We start from the raw sequence: 14872 nt of genomic DNA, 5'->3' as shown, positions 1-14872 counted from the left end.
GCCTGTTATTCATGCTATCACTATATCGATTTTTACTTGGCACTTGTCAAACGTTTTTTTACTTCTGCTTTCAGATCGATCGTTGACAATCAGTGAAGTAAATCGACGAAGGAAGCATGTCGAATCCAAAGAAAATCGCGTCACCTCCGAAGTGATAGAACGGCTGTCGGGAGCATTGGACCTGACTATCGATCATCGCCAACTCGTTTCTTTCGGACATCGTTTCTTTCGGACATCGCTTCGTGAGGTGTGCGGTCAACGCTGCTACATACCCAGTGGACCGAGCAAATCGCAACCAGTCAAGAATTGAGGAACGCGTGCAAAAATCGCGAAAAAGTCGCGGGCTGTTCTCAGACGTTTTCCGTCCTTTGATTTCCAATCGTGATCGCGGTTTCTCTTGAGAAGAGGGAAGTAGAGTTTCCGATGAAAAGATTGCTACTTTACGAATAATTTCACGATGATTGATGCCATCGCGATCTTCCACGGCGATAGATCGAATGATCGTTAACCGTCACGAGCCAACGTGATCGGCAAGACCCGCAGGGCGTGTAGCTTCATCCATTTCCGAGCGGTCACTCGCGTCTCTCTTGTGAAAACGGACACTGGGTTGTACACGAGCGCTACGCGCGGATTTTCGTTTCGGACGACACGAAATTGACGGAGCCTGATATTACAAGGCTGCTCTCGCGAGGCAGCTCGATCAAGCAGAATCCCGGAGAACGAGAACGTTGCGGCATTCCGCTTCTGAGACTCCCCTCGAGCCATCCTTGCTCGGCGAGTTTGTGTCCCGCGTCCTCCTCTCCATGTGTCCACCCATTTTAAATTCGGTGCGAGAACGCGATGGCAAGATGCGAAAGCAGCGGCAAGCCTCCGCCGCGGAGAGACGATCGTAAGTGCGACAGGCTGCTAGCGGATCCCTGAAGAATCTATCCGATCGTGAGCGACGGTTTTATTCGCTGGTCCTTCCCAACGACGCGTGTGGCCAATTTCGCGTGTGGAAAACCGGACACTGGATAACGGCGGTGACCGCGCATGCAAGCGAGGCGCTGGCCAAATTATTCGATGGACCTATAGTGATTTTGACGCTTTCCGCTTTATTCATATATATCACGTATATATTGACTACTGCAAACGCTATTTTCTCAATTTATATATGTTATTTAATGCTACACTGGAAGGGGTGCGAGACGTGCAGCCGCGCATGATCGAGCATAATCGAGTAAGGCGTTCAGATTTCAATCGATCATATAATACTTAAATCTATATGATGGATTTTTTAAATTTTTATGCACATATTCTTTCTATTCCTCAAAGGTCGAATAAGAATATATCCTTTTATTCTTTTTAAGCTATATCTACGCAAATCGTACTCGCCCAATGCTCAAAGAACAGATATATAACATCTCTTTGCGCCTAATATTGTAAAACATAAGTGTCATTATCGCAGCAATTAACGTGAGTAAAGCATTAATCTTGGTGATGAGTAAAGCATTAATCTTGGTGACGAGTAAAGCATTAATCTTCAGATATCGTGAGTCAATCCAATCCCATATTAAAATTTTTTTTTTTACGACAAATGATAATATCAGTCGCTATTCTTTGATAATTAAAACTTTTCGTACGAAGGCGAGCGCATCTGCGCGCAAAATCGTGGTGGATGTGTCAGTTCGTGCGACGTGGTACAATAAAATAGCCGCTCAAAAACTGGTCGCTCCAGTTCGCGGCAAATTAATTTACAAATAAGAGCACCGAAAAACACTGTCCCTTCGATATGCACTCTCATTCTCTTCTACTTGCTCCTTTTCTCGAATGCCCCTCTTCCGTCCCTCTTGCTTCACGCGAAACACGTTTCGAGCAACAATTTGATGCATAGCTTGTTCGCGAATATTACCACAGAATACTTAATGACTCATTTCCGTAAATGAATTTGCGTTTCAAAAATGAGCATGTGCGCCGTGCTGCGTCAGATTTAACATCATCATCTCGCTTAATTTGTAACTAAGGAATTAATTTGCATGTCAACTAAGTTTTCATGTATACAAGATCACACTTGAGAATTCATATTTTATATTTAAAATTTATGACTAAAATTTATTTCGATACATATAAGTGTGTTATGTTGCTTAGTGGAGTTTTCTGTTTTTTTGCTTAGATAGTTTAAGATTAGAAGTTTAACTAGAATTAATTTAATAGTTACACAAACACACACACACACAATATATATGATTATATATTTTATTCTCTCATTTTATTCTCTTATACATCGTACTGGGTATTCTTCAGATATTCCAGCAGGCTCGCATTTGCATGAAAAACACAACATCGTTCTACTTTCGCTTTGCGAATGTTTGAATCGCGAAGAGAAATTCTCACGGACACCATACGGCGATTGACTTTTAATTAACCATCGCACAGCATTACACAAATAATGCACGCACTTCGTGCGATTCTTTTGTTGCGTGTGAGACTCGCGTCAGATATCCGTACGAAGACGACGTACGCAGAAACCTATCCATGGGTGGCGGCCGATCCTATAATTTTTGGCATGCTGGTATTTATTGTCGTAACCCGCAATTTTAATTTAAGGCAGTTCACTTCGACATTGTTGTAAATAAAACAGTGCGATTGGAGCGCAATCGCTTTATCATCTTAAAGCATCTGACGGGGAAACGGGGCGAATAGGTAAATCGAATTACACGACGCGACTTGTTGCATTTGATAGAGTTGGAGAGCATTCTGTTCTTCCGCGCAGATTCGCTATTCTCGGGAGTTACATCAATATCGTTAAACGATATTCGTAACGCTTCCGTGAACCTTAGAATCGCGAAGTGTCAAGATAATGGTCGCTGTAAACGGCATGCATTATTCTCACGTCCGTCTCCTTTGCGTGTGAAACATATGTGTCTAATGTGGGTCGCATATATCTGCACTCGCACACCTCGTCACCTCGGTCAAGTACGTATGCGTGCGTTTGCACGCATGTTTTGCAAAGTGTTATGTGCAGCAACGTCGAATTCTTTGATCTCCTAGAAAACAGAAGGACTTATTTATAATTTTTCAATGGTCTCTATTGCCGGAAAAACTGAAGAAATTCGAATTTCATATAATCAATTGGACCGCGTCGGGTTATCAATTAAATTACAATGAGATATTTATCTTATTTTGGCAATTTATTTTTTGTCCGTGAAGTATTCGAGGAATTTGAGATTGAAAGGAGAGGTTTGAATTAATTTTTAATTGGTAATATTATTAAAATTATTAAATTTATTCATTAAAATTAATTAAAATTCTATTTTTATTTCACAAACTTCGCCGTGATGTAACGCCTCGTATTTTGAACGTCAATGTCCACACATTTCGTTGAGATAATCACTATATTTTTCGGCCGTTGCACTTTTCTAAGGTACACGATTTTATAGAGAATAGAGATTCGACAAATTTTTTCAACACGTACGTGAGGTGCTGCGCCTCGTGTTGCGCTAAAACGCGCGTAACCGATTCGCTCGACCTTTCGAGTTTTACATACTGTCGCCATATTTTTTTAAGCAATAATTTTTAACTGTAATCGTAATATAATCTATTTTGTAAGTGTATTTGTTAGAGGTACACGCGTCCTTTCACTTTAGATAGAAACACTATTGCGCCGTATGAATAATAGCGCACACGTTCGAGTCTAAGCGAGTGACGAAGTATCAGATTATATATTATTGGTGTCAACGACGACGATTAAATTCGGCCTTTATACATATAATACCTATCGTTCGTGAGATATCTATATTTTTCTTTAATTATAAGTACTTATTGAGGGACGTATTCGCGAATAATTTTCCAAGTAGCAAGCTAGTGTTATTTATCGTTATTTTGATGTCACATTAACGTCTTTGACAATATTGCAACGTCAAGATGACGACAAATAACGTCCGCTTGCTACCTGGGTTTCCGAATCCAGCTCTCTAAAAGGAAGTAGTTGTTAATTGCTCCTCTTTCTTTTTTTCTAAAAAGCCGGAATCACATAAAGCACGATTTCTTGAATGATTAGCTTGCACGCTGCTATGCCTGCTCTGATGCATGCTATATCCTAGACATCACGCATTGAGCGAGGCACGTTAGCATGCATGATTGCATGCACCAATTAAGGGGATCCTAAAGCCGTCTGTAATACCGGCTTTTTTTCTTAGCACTAATCTTTTAATTGGCTTTATAAAAATGCAAAATTTTTGTCTAGAATTAAAGTACGCATCAAAATCTAGGTCATGGTGGTCGAATTTATATAAAAAACGAGAAAAAATTAATATTTTTGTTAATTTTTGGTATACGTGATGACAATATTTGCTTTGTACAAAAATTCCACAGTAAATATCCACAAAATTAGACCGCCATGACCTAGGGACAACATTTAAGAACAATATCGTGCAATTAGATCTAAGATTGAAAGCCTAGAAAAAAAGATTAGTTTAAATAAACTTTTATATGTGCAAAATCACATTTAGGTTGACATTGCGTGTAGCGAGAGATGGCGCAGCAATCGAAACAAGGACAGATGCCTCTCGTTAGACAAGGACAGATATAGATATATGACATAGAAAACAGGATTAGAAATGTTGACATTACCGACGTCGAGGAAGTTCAGCCTTCACTTTAGGATCCCCTTAAAACATTGAAAACAGTCACGATTGAGCAGACGATCGACAGCATCGCATCTTCAGAAAAGAAACAATTGTGCTAATTTCGTAGTATGTACATACATACAAATCAAACGTCAGATTTGGATTCAAAAATAGAGACGTTTAATTGGTGCATGCAATCATGCATGCCAGAGTCCCTTATTCAATGCGAGAACGTCTATAGGTCTAGCATGCATTGAATGCATCAGAGCAGATATAGCAGCGTGCAAGCTAATCATTCAAGAAATCGTGCTTCGTGCGATTCCGGTTTTAAGGATCGCTCGTTTCACGCAGTTGAAACGATCGATGGAGGGATAGTGTGTTTGATATTTGACGTGTATATTTTATAATAGAGTATTTTCTAGCACAAGGAGGGTCGTAAATTCTCTCGGTTGTGAGCTCGGTTGTGAAGAAGAGCTCTCTTGCGAAATGCGGGGTGCTCGTTCTCCGATCGAGAAGACTCTTCTAAGCGTTATTTTACACTTGATAATATTTTCTTTTGTTGGAAAAATTGTAATAGACACCATTTTAGTTAGTAATCGACAACTATACGTACATTGGGATACTTCATTTAACCAATTTATCTAAAATGAATTGTGTATGTGCGCTGTAACGCAGCTGCAAAGTTAACTTCGTATGAATATTGTTGTTTGAGCTGTTCAAGATCTAATATGAAGCGAATACGCAATTCTGATAAAACTACATAAAAAGCTAAAAAAGATACACCAGCACTTATGTCTCCGTATGAAGCGTCGATCTATACGTAAAATTGCTAGATCGTGAGATCGATCGCAATCGATCGAGGTTTCGCGTCTTTATTTTCCTGGCTCGTATCGAACGAGTCAGACCGACATTGCTAGGGTGTGAAAAATGTAAAACTTTGCGGATCGTTTTTAACAGCTCGTAACCAGTGAAACTTTTGGGAATCAATTCCGATCGGAATTAATTCCAAAAAGTTCCTTAATACGTGCCCAATAACAGTATCCGAGTTAAGAAAAGGAATGGGCCCCGGGTATCTATACTTAATACGACCTATATACTTGTTCTAATAAATTTGGCTGTTGTAGTTATTTAACCAACGATTCGTAGAGAAAGATATTGTGTGTTGGAAACGAGTGCAGTAATGACAACGATCGTAAGATGTGAACGATAATTATGATTATGATATTATGGAAATGGAAGGGCAGCATGGAGGAAAATGAGGAAGCGAAATATGGAGCGTACGCGTATTATTGTCTACTGTCTAAGTGTTACGTTATATGGCATATAAATAAAACAGTACTGCTATATATATAATCACAGCGGCGCCTAATGCACTTAACCTTTAGATTTTTCCGGCCAGAATATTTATATTTTTATAACTATTGGAATTTGCAGATTCGTTCTCTCTTCTGACATTTCGCTGCGAAATGTTGCTCCGTATCTCTTCTGCTTCCTACCGTAAACACAATTACAGAAAAGAATTAAATTATCGAAGGACTGTATCTCGGCGAATTGAGGTAAGTATTGCACATTTTCCATAAGTTTAATTTTTTTGTATATTCATATTATTTTATTTCTCTTAAACTCGTTCAAGTAGGAAGTGAGTTATATAAATAAAATTATCGGAGACTCAATTAGCAGGAATTAATTGCATGTCAGAATCCATTTTATGAGAATACAAGAACTCGCGAGTTTACTTGGCGACCACTCGAAAGCGAGAGAGAAAGAGAGAACTCGTATATCATGCTTTTATTTTGCGAGCGATATCGCCCAGCTCGTTCTGCAACTCTCCAGGAGTGGACAAGTATACGGGACCGATAAAATTCTGATATTTTCCTGACTCTGCTCGCGTTAAATAATTACAGTAATTACAATAATTACAGTAAACCGTTCTAATGTTCCATCGACGCTCGTACTTTCTGCGACGTTTTTGTTTTATGTAATGTTACTTCGTGGCCCCGAGACTAACTCCGTGGTTTCCTCATTCTTCGGTCAATGCTGCAATTATTCCCGATTTAAGGCGACCCAGAGCGTTAGGAATTATGATTACGTTCTCATTAAAATCATTTCTGTGATATTAAGCCGCAATTTCTCACCGCATTGCAATCGTATGTTTTGCCGCTACCGTTAACGCATCTTTAGCGTGCGTTCGAAACTTTTCGCGAAACGCTCGCGAAATTATAGAATGGAGAGAGCGAGAGGCCGCTCTGTAACGGGAAAGAAGAAACGAGTCCGCATCAAGATTAACGTTATAAACGCAGAGAACAAGACGCTTTCGCGGATAATCGGTTATGAATAAATGGCATCTATAATACTTACGCATAACATGTAACTTGAAAAATAATATAAAAGAAAGTAAAGTGATCGTGAGATGTCAATCGTAATGTGCCGATATGATTTGTCACGCTATAACAATTAATAGAGATCCTCAATAAAAATGTTACAGAGCAATTATTAGATTGCGCTAAGATTTACATAATCGTGCCATATTATTCAGAAATTATTAAAGTTTTTGTCAAAGTTGTATATTGTTTTGTTCTACGAATATATCTACTAATGAAAAATGAAGTCACGCGCCGATTAACATTGTACTTCAGAAATCTATTTAACTTTGTCGTTGAATATTACTCGACAAATTGTCAAAGCGACGCTACGATAATAGCTATAATAATGCGGAGACGTGTGGAGACACGGACAATGCGGAACAATATAATCGTCTTGCTCAGTCGTGCCGAAAGTGGACAATCCACGTAATCGCATACCAACACTAACATAGCTCGTAACATCAGGCCCTAATGCAACGATTTGTTTTTGGTTTGGGAGCGAGCAAGAGTCACAAATTTGAGATCTGTATTCGACCGCTCCAACTTTTTCTTTCTGCCAGAAGATCACACCTGCTATTACGGCGTATTCAGCCGAGGTAAAATATCCGATGCACGCGAGCAATCTTTTCAATCATTTCCTCACGAAACAAAGGAGCACTTTGCAACGATCTTCGCGTTTCTTTTAAGCGTAAAAAAAAGATCCCTGATGGGTACATATCCTACGTGCGTGCTGAAAATCACTCTAATGTTGAATAAAAAAGGAACTGCGTCAGAGGGTTCGGCTATAGGCTACCATCAATGGTATCATCAATGGTGAACGATACCAAAACCAAAGAAATGTAACTGTTTCGGAAGATGCGCTTTCTAATACACATTTCTGAAGCTTCTCTTTTGGAAGAACAATAAGATATGATAATTAGAGGCTTTCATGCCATAAAGTTTATACTGTATAAAAACGTCACTTTGAGAGAGAAACGAATATCTTAATGTTGGTCCTACATAAATGTCTGTAATGGACCGAACATCTGTAGAATATTTGTTTTCCATTGCAAATATTACTTGTAACGCTATCCAAGATCGACGAAGAGGTAACCACTAGAACATAGAATACGTAATACAGTTTCGAAACATTTCGCGGCAGGATTCACGTTTTCTATTAACTGATTTAATTATAATCCGTATTACAGTTATACAAATTTGGAAGGTGTTAACAGTATATTAATTTATTTACAGTTGATTAGATCTGTTCGCGACTGCTGCTTCGCCGAGTCCCTGATTAATACGTTAAGTAAATACAATGTTTATTCTTGAACTCTGAGTTTTCTCAGATAAAGATGCTATACATTGTGTAACTACATGATATGCGATACATTCAATGCATATAACGCATTCTCTTATTCTTCTTGTTTTATTAGTATGCTTACCTCATTCTCATCATTACAATGATCTGTCCTAATGTAGGTGAAGTAAATCAGCTGCGGGATATTATCCGTTGTAATATTCCTGATAGTTTTTTCTCGCCATAAAATTACTCCCCGTATCCATTCTCTTCACCAAGGTCACCAACTTATCTCGTTCCTCCTGTCTTTCCGTCCCTACCTACTCTCTTCTGATCTATCTTGATCCCTATCTCCCTGTCTGTCGGATACATACACTTTTGCCGACGGTTACGTTAAATGTGCAATATAAAGATCCCATCACTAATTTATTTAGATTTATCTTGTCCATTTTTTAGCGTAGAAATTAACTTGTACAAACGAGAGAAGAATTACTTGTAAAAACGACAAATGTTCTGGTCAAACGAGTCGATTTATATGTCTCGAAATACATAAACTCTTCTATGTGTTAATTATGTATAATATTTTAAATACTTATTGAGAAAGAGTCAATTTTTAAATCAAGAAATTTATTGTTGACTCATTCATTTGCATATGCACACACACACACACACACACACACACACACACACACACACACACACACACACACACACACACACACACACACACACACACACACACACACACACACACACACACACACACACACTCTCTCTCTCTCTCTCTCTCTCTCTCTCTCTCTCTTTCTCTCTCTCTCTCTGGTATCTTTAAAGTTTAATAAGATATACGGCAATAAAGTTAAGATGACGCAAGTGTCATATAGGGGGAATCATTTATCAGCGATAGCTTCGGCTCGACATGTGCGCGCCGCGTAATTCCTTGATATTGTCGGAGTCGCTCATGCGTATGCAAACTCGGCGCAACAACCGGCGACGGTTCGCGGCGTACGCAGAAGAGAAACGAAACGAAAAAAAAAAAAACTGGCCGCACCGTCTGTGCGAACATTCGCCAATCGAGATACTGGATTCCTGCTGTGAGATGAACCACACTGATGTTACAAGGCTGAGTAATTCAATATTGACGGTATACGCGCCTTTTGCCGCGGATTGTACGCGTTTCTGTGACAATGTAGCTGCAATTTGTCCATTTATTATGCACAGGACGATTCCGCATGCACCGACGTGGGCCTGTGACAAGACGTAAAAAATTCTCCCTGTTCTTTCTGCCATTCAAATTCTCTTTTCTCTGTCTCTCCCCGCATTCTTTCCTCACGCTTCTCGCTGTAGCGGTAAATCGGAGAATAGAATACATAACTATCAAATTACAAATGTATTTCGTGGGTTCCAAATCTTCCAGGCCGCATACACAAAATAAATCCACTCATTGTTTTATTACTCATGATATTTATTCTATTCGTTACAGTAAGTTGGTTATTTTTTAAAACAACCAAATGCTTTATCGTTATATTTATTTATTTATTTATTTAGTTATCGATGCGATACAAGAATGTTTGAAACTATATGGCTCAACTCTCTCTCTCTCTCTCTCTCTCTCTCTCTCTCTCTCTCTCTCTCACTCTCTCTCTCACTCTCATGAAGACACACTCGCGCTCGCGCGATGCCTTACATTTTTAAAAAGAGTTATTTTATGCATGATCAATTAGACAGCCTACATTCCGATCAAAATAATGAAGGACAAGACGTGTAATACAACCGCGTAATTATGCGAATGAGGTTCGCGGAGCTTTCCGAATAGCGTACGTACGCTTTCTATTTATCTCCTTAATTGCTATGCACATGTGTGCTGCTATATACAATATGCAAGTACAGAAGAAATCGAGCACATCGGTTATTTTTGATACTTTCAGCTCCATATTGCAGTGCACATCGATTTACGTATAATGTGCTTATTTTCTCGTTCTATATGTAGACTTAAAGAATATGTTCGAAGTTCCGATAACGGGACAATATCATTGGGAAAACTTATCCATCGTTAACGATATCTATTATTTTTTTTACAAATATAATAGACATGGCATTTAAAAAGAGCGCAAAGTGTTAAATTTTGTTTATCAAGAGACACGCTAGCGTTTCGCATCAAGTGTACTTTTCGTAAAATATATATATTCTTTCGTGAGCGAGACACTACATCCTTTATTGAAAAAAAAAAAAAATATATATATATATATATATGCAAAAACAAATGCTCTCTTCAAGAACGGATCTAATCACATCGTATATGTTGGTCACGTGTTATTATGTTACTTTTCTTGCACCTGTTCTTTTTTCTTTTTGGTAAAGAAAGTTACAAGCGTATTATATAAATTTTAACGAAGTATATTTCAGAAAATGAGATATATATTTTTATTCCAAGATAATAGATACTTACTGTATAAAGTGAAAAAGGTGGAATGCGTTTCGATAGATTTGAGTTGGAGGTTTCTGAAGTGAAACGAAAATGATAATGATTATAACAGAGTCGTGCAGAAATTATCTGCACGCGACGCATTTACTTCCTTCTCGTTATTTACTTAATTATGTTTTGCTTTGTTGCCGCGCATACAAGTGCGGGAAAGTATCTGTACCCGGATCTCCTTGAAGTAAAAAGTTGCGGAATGTTATTCCACTAAGGATCGCACGTTTCTCAGCATATTTAGATATTGTTGGTTTGTCACGAGATTTATTTTTGTCTGTATACAATTTTTGTAAATTCTTTTTTATTTTGTCCTATTCGTCGGACAGTCAAACTTGAAATGAGACGATCGCTATTGTCTGAATCGCGAACTCGAGATTACAAACGTGATCTTCTGAGATGAAGAATGTTCTCTTCCTTCTGTCCGCTTGCGATCCCGTTTGCAGATCAACCGTGTCTCGTTTACAATTCACGATTTTTAGGTAAGCAAAAGAGGCAGTCGTGAGACACGTACCGTTGGAAAGGTATCTTCGCTCATCCTTGGATCTGTCTGTCAATCTGTTTGGAATGTATATTAAAGAAAGTCGGCGGAGAGGGGGGAACAGCGCGGGACGGGTCTACATTTTCCTGCAAGAAGGAATACAGTGTTTGCAAAAACTGATAAAGATTACGAGAAACATAATTATTAATCGAGAAAATCACAGATCCCGAATGGTAGATACGCAATGAGTAGAAGTTCGTACGGCTGCAGGGTGGGCCGAAGAAACCGGTTTTACTTAATGACAGACTACCTACTTTGCAGCCAAGCCGAACGGATTTTAACGTGGTTTTCTTGTTTCAATAACGCCGAACTTTTGATTTAACCTCACGATCATTACTTTATTCACGACATACGCGGTTTTTACGTAAATACTAAATTGTTTAATTTGTAACGTCGATACACGAAGTTGCTAAATAATTAATATCTAGAAATATGTCCTATACTTCAAACATTATAACAAGTGATTTTTTTCATTGAAAAACAGTTTTCTCTCTGCAAATTTATTTTATTTTTACTAATTACTTTGCTTTTTATTGACGAGCTGATACTGATTTGACATTAAAAGAAAGTATATTTTAAATAAATGTGTATCACTTTGTTTTAATCAATCTTGAATTTGGTATCGAGTCTCACGTAAATAATCGTTCCGTTTTTAGTTAAGTAATCTCGGTTGTCTTCTAATCAAAATATGTTTTCTGAACTATCTGTGTCTTAAAATATGAATGAATGATTTTCTCACTTGATACAAAAACGATAATCAAATACGGAATTGTCGTTTACATTATAAATGAGCTTTTTAATTATTAATAATTGTACAAATTGATAAAGAAGTAATTAAATAAATATCATAAAATGTACTATCATGTACGCAGTGTGCCATTTTATAATTACGCTTGCAACTATATATTATCCTAGATGTGCGAAAGTAAACTTGTTGTATTCGAATATATCCAGTAGTAATCCCGAATGTTTGCTTCAGGTTTAATTCGCGCTTGTACTCATATCGCTTTATATTCATATCGTTATCTTACCTAACCGGTTGAGGCAGAGAAAGTTAACAAGAAAAATTAAAATGGTAAACTGATCTCGTCGTCGTACGCCCACGTATCTTAAATTGACCATATCATAATAATATATTACGCTGTTTAATTAGTTTTATTGGATTTTGTTACAAACAAGTTTTATTACAGCGCATTCTCCGTGTTGCTTCGAACTGCTTGTACCGACATTATGCAACTACAGTTTGGACAGTCGATATGTCTGGAAGTTACAAGTGCAATAATATTGCAGGTAATATAGTTTTATAGATAACATTAATATTCCGTTGCGTTTCTGACACTTTATGATTTATTAGCCTTGCAGCTTTTTATATTATAATGAGTTAAAAAATAATAAGCATCGCAATAGCAGGAAGTAATATCGAACGTCGGTAGTTATGCCACAAGTTTTCTGCGTTGAGTTTTGCGTGCACAGTCGGCATGTGAACGGAGGAATATTTTGTGCCACAGTTGTTTCTCGTCGGTCGGTCTCCGCTTACCTCCGTTTACCGACGTTAAAATCGGGTTGTTTTAGTTACCGCGCTCCAGGATCGCTGCGTCCACCCTGAACCAGGCAACCCCTCGCGCACGTCTTGGATGCTCGATACATCCTTCGAAGGGACAGGAGGGGAAAGGTTGTTTCTACCCTTGTTTTCCTTCTCCGAGACGGAGACCTCCGTTAGGGGTGGAGAAAACTCGAAGGACCCGAGAGAGAACCCACGAAGATGCGTGGTAGCCGAGCGTGAAAACGAGTTCACTGGTTATATATTTCTCGGTTCGCCGGGGCGTTAAAGTGTTGAAATTTCATTGAGGATCTAATGAAGCGCGACGGATAAGGTCTCTCCTTCTCTCGCGCGGGCTGTTTGTTCGTAGGGTGGATGGCCCTTCGAGATGCGTAAGCGAATTTACATGCTTCAGGATGGTTCTCGGTTACTCCGTCTCTCGGAAGACCGGAGTACTGGCTCGAGCTTTTCAGCCAGAACGTCCTCGCGTTTGAGAGGGACCCCCACCTTGCATTTCATTAACTTTCCGTTATTAGTATTTTCTCCGATATAATGAACATATTAATAGATTTTTTTTAAATTTTAATTTCGTTAGAGTTGAATAATGAATCTAAGAATCAATAGAAAAAAAGTTGTACATTGTTCAGATTATTGTTAGAAGGAGATCACGTTTGAATAATAGCGTATTTAAATCATAATCTATTTTGAAAATATGCAATTGCAAATCGCATAACGATCATCTTTAAAAACTAAGAATCATAATTGCAATCATCTTATATCTCTTGCCTCTTTTTATAATTTTAATTATAATTTTTAATAAAGACGTAGTCGTTCCTACATAAATATGATCAAGGTGTGGTTAAGAGAAATGTGCGAAGATTACCTGTAAAGACGATCATTCACATCGCGTCCCTATTAAATCGATAAAAAATAATTGCCGATGTAATCCTTTTACAACAGCTTTTATAACGATAATATACGTACAGTTTATAATAGACTATCCAAGAGAATCTTGAGAATAGTTTTAAAAGAGAAAAGAACAACGCGTGTTACACATGCAGCGTTAAAATATTTCGTTAAAAGAGTGCAGCTAGACTCTAGAGCTCTCGAACAAATATGAGATGTGAAGTTCACAAAAATTTATGTTTAAACTGTAACTTAAGCCGAGAGAAAGTTATTCGGTAATAAATATTACGTTATTTTTATCTACAATATATGTCTGTGGTGCGCCCGTAGGATTTAGGTAGGTATAACTTGTACGGCGCGCATATGGGTCGGCTTCCGTTCTGATTGCCCTTTCGAAAGTTTTTTCATTTAAATTTTACACACGTGTAACTATCAAAAGCTGCCGGTGTAATTGTGAGAAATAGTACGCGACATTACCCCGAAGGGTGCTAAGTCGAGACGACACCCTCTGCAGGTTGCCTCCCGTCTTCAAGTCGGCCAAATGGATCAAAGTAGAACTTTGTTGCTCTCGCTCGTCTTTTATCAGCGGATCGCACCGTCCTTGGGATATATAAATACGTCTTTCTCGTGGCACAAATAAGTGATCAGCATATGTTAAGAATGCGAAACCGTGGAGTGCCGCGATCGCATACCGACATCACGGATCAGGTTTTATTATTTTGGGACGATGATCCTTCGAAAGAGGGAAGCTGAATAAAGGTTGCCAGACATGTACCGCATGATTTATTTTTTTTTTTATTAAGTTTATTTTATATATCGACAACAACACGTCATACATTAGAAAACAGAAGGTTTCTTGAAGCAAACTCGAATGAAAAGTTTTGTGGAACAATCCGAGAGACACTATGTGAGTGTGCCGCGCCATCATCTATGGAGTCGTATATATATAATATTGCGTGTTCTTGTGTTTCACATATGTCGCGTGTACGTATCTGTATGCATTTCCATGTATTTGCACGTGTGTGGTTGTATATGTGTGTGTCTCCGTGTACTACGATACTCTCTCTCTTTTTCTCTCTCTCTCTTTCTCTCATTCTTCTCTTTTATTTTCTCACTCTCGCGTCCTTCCGCTCTTTCCTTTTTCACGCTCATTCTCTCCCGCC

The 14872-nt window shown here is 38.3% G+C and overlaps 1 protein-coding gene and 1 long non-coding RNA gene across 3 annotated transcripts in view; both read left to right on the top strand.

Moving 5' to 3' along the window:
* The window catches only part of Dsx (transcription factor doublesex), a 62794-nt gene extending 56829 nt beyond the window's left edge, over positions 1-5965 (top strand). For both annotated transcript variants that reach the window (XM_077413957.1, XM_077413956.1), the window contains one exon: positions 75-5965. The gene's annotated coding sequence lies outside the window, so the exon portion shown is untranslated. The remainder of the gene's footprint in view (positions 1-74) is intronic.
* Positions 5966-9148: 3183 nt separating this feature from the next.
* On the top strand, positions 9149-14421 carry LOC143901523 (uncharacterized). The gene is made up of 3 exons (XR_013258103.1): positions 9149-9393; positions 12454-12553; positions 12836-14421. It is a non-coding gene; the product is annotated as an uncharacterized LOC143901523 (long non-coding RNA).
* The last annotated feature ends 451 nt before the right edge of the window (positions 14422-14872 follow it).

The sequence above is a fragment of the Temnothorax americanus genome, unplaced genomic scaffold (genome assembly GCF_048541705.1).
Source record: "Temnothorax americanus isolate GAGA-0224 unplaced genomic scaffold, ASM4854170v1 Scaffold34, whole genome shotgun sequence".
In the NCBI taxonomy this organism is placed as follows: domain Eukaryota; kingdom Metazoa; phylum Arthropoda; class Insecta; order Hymenoptera; family Formicidae; genus Temnothorax; species Temnothorax americanus.
The sequence above is the reverse complement of the archived record's forward strand: the minus strand, read 5'-3'. Positions and strand labels throughout refer to the sequence as shown.